Source organism: Zeugodacus cucurbitae, chromosome 3 (genome assembly GCF_028554725.1).
Source record: "Zeugodacus cucurbitae isolate PBARC_wt_2022May chromosome 3, idZeuCucr1.2, whole genome shotgun sequence".
NCBI classification, from domain to species: Eukaryota; Metazoa; Arthropoda; class Insecta; order Diptera; family Tephritidae; genus Zeugodacus; species Zeugodacus cucurbitae.
Genome location: NC_071668.1, coordinates 26406937 through 26409053, shown reverse-complemented (window position 1 = coordinate 26409053; position 2117 = coordinate 26406937). Strand labels below are relative to the sequence as shown.

At 36.2% G+C, this 2117-nt stretch overlaps 1 long non-coding RNA gene across 1 annotated transcript; it reads left to right on the top strand.

Annotated features, from left to right (window-relative positions):
- Window positions 1-375: 375 nt before the first annotated feature.
- LOC114804292 (uncharacterized) lies at window positions 376-1791 on the top strand. The gene is made up of 3 exons (XR_003752517.2): window positions 376-500; window positions 577-850; window positions 913-1791. It is a non-coding gene; the product is annotated as an uncharacterized LOC114804292 (long non-coding RNA).
- The last annotated feature ends 326 nt before the right edge of the window (window positions 1792-2117 follow it).

Genomic DNA, 2117 nt, shown 5'->3' with positions numbered 1-2117 from the left:
TCTTGTTTCCAGTTAGTGTACATTAAAACTTCTTGTACATTTATTGTTCTGGATCTGGGTTCAATCTTGGTGTACTAAAACTTAGAGTTTATTTTGACATTAGTATTATAAAATGAAAATCGTACTTATTAATAGAGGTTCTAAAAGTCGTGTTGCCGACAACCGTCGTAAGGCATATTATTTCTACAGACCTGTATTGTTGAATTGAACCTACAATATATGTACATGTGTTCCAAGAGGAACTTTATCAAATGAATAATGGAGCAGGTGACAAGCACAGAAATGCAGTCTAATCTTAATTACTTTTTTCTAAGAAAAATCAAGAAGCTAAATTCTTATTAGTTTGAGGTTACCACAAAGATGAGTGTTTTCTGCTATTATCTACCTCTAGCCTGAAACAAAGCATAGTATTAATTTCAAAGAAAAAAAATGAAATCAAAATTGAATTCAAAACAATCCATGCCGGCTGCATCTAGCTTACATAAAGCATAAATCTAGAGGTAAGTAACTCTAAAACATGCATACAGTCATATACATATTTACAAATAGTACAATATGTGTTACAACGCCACACAGTCGGTGTTGCAAGAAGTGCAATGACGAAAACATACCAAACCAGCTTTGAACGAGGCTTAATTACATTTTGAAGAATGCGGTGCGTTTGCGAATGATAAAGACATCAGGCCAGAAGGAGTGTAACTGTTGCAGCAGCAATGATAAATGAATTCACACCGACAACTCAACTGGCCAACGGAAAAGGCAGGTGTAAGTGACTACCAAAGGCATACGCAGTCGAATAGCAAGGCGCATAAAGGCACCGCAGTTGGAAAGCGCTCTCAGCAGTTGGAAAGTAAGCTCAAATCGTACACTCACTCACTAAAATGAAATTGTGTGGTTTTCCTTATGTATTAGTGTTGAATGAGTTGGCATAAAGTGGCATGAAGTGGAGAAAGTACGCTTTAAACATTCCGAAAGTTTTCGGTTAGACATTTACGACGGACAGTTACATCGATTCGACAAGCTCCTGCTGTGCCGAGGAGCATCACTTGTGTTTTACGTCTCCTTTGTAACTCCTTTGCCTAACCTGGATTTTTTTTTTTAAATTTTGAATAGCCAGCAAATGGAGTGCTCTGATAAATTACAATTATAGTTTTGAGATTCGAATATTTTGGTTATTTCCGTTTTGGTCAAGTCTTCTACTGTCATAAGCATCTAGTAGACATATGTGATAGTGGATGATTGTAAATGATTTATGATGATTTTGAATTTAGTTAGCAAAATTGGAGCTAAAAGGCGTATTAAATTCATAAAATGGAATTTCATAATATATATTTGTATGATTATATGCAACACCGGAAGAATTTAAGAGTAATCCATTATACACTTAAATACTCTTACGAAACTCAGAGGTGGATCTAAATAAGAAAAATAGATATGAATTTGAAATTATTATTTTAAAAAGAACCAAGAAGCGATTACAGCTTTTTCACCCTTCAAAAATTATTATTTTTATTTTCCTAAAAAATATCAAACTTGTGGCAACATCAGAAATACCAATGTAATTTTTATTCCCAGCAAACGATGCTGTATGTATTCTTTATTAACCGTTTAGCATTTTTTCGCTAATACCCGCCGTGTGCTCAATAAATCTACACCACCGTTTAACTTTAACTTTGTCGGTGTCAAGGTGAACACCAACCATGCAAAGTCGGAACATTAAATTCAACGCGCTTGAGAGCAACTCTGGCTACACAACGAAATCAATTCGTGCCACCTGCCACTTTCGCCAGTTTGTGCGCCCATAAGTATGCAGCGTTTATGTGCTTGCTGTAAGCCAACTTTGCGCATTTTTTCCACGCCAAACCAAGGAGGCGCACAGCCAAAGGTGCATTAAACGATGCCGTGCAAAGTTGCAAAATTGCGCCCGAGTGGCGCTAATTAAAGCTAACCGGTTATATGCAACACGCTGCAACCAACTGAAGTGCTGTAAAAATGTGCATACAAAAGTTTCCAACAACATGCGCCACATATTCAACAAATGTTATTTCGAAATTTTTCACAACAACTTAAACAACTGCCACAAACAACAACAAAATTGTGCGGAAAAAAGTATTTGC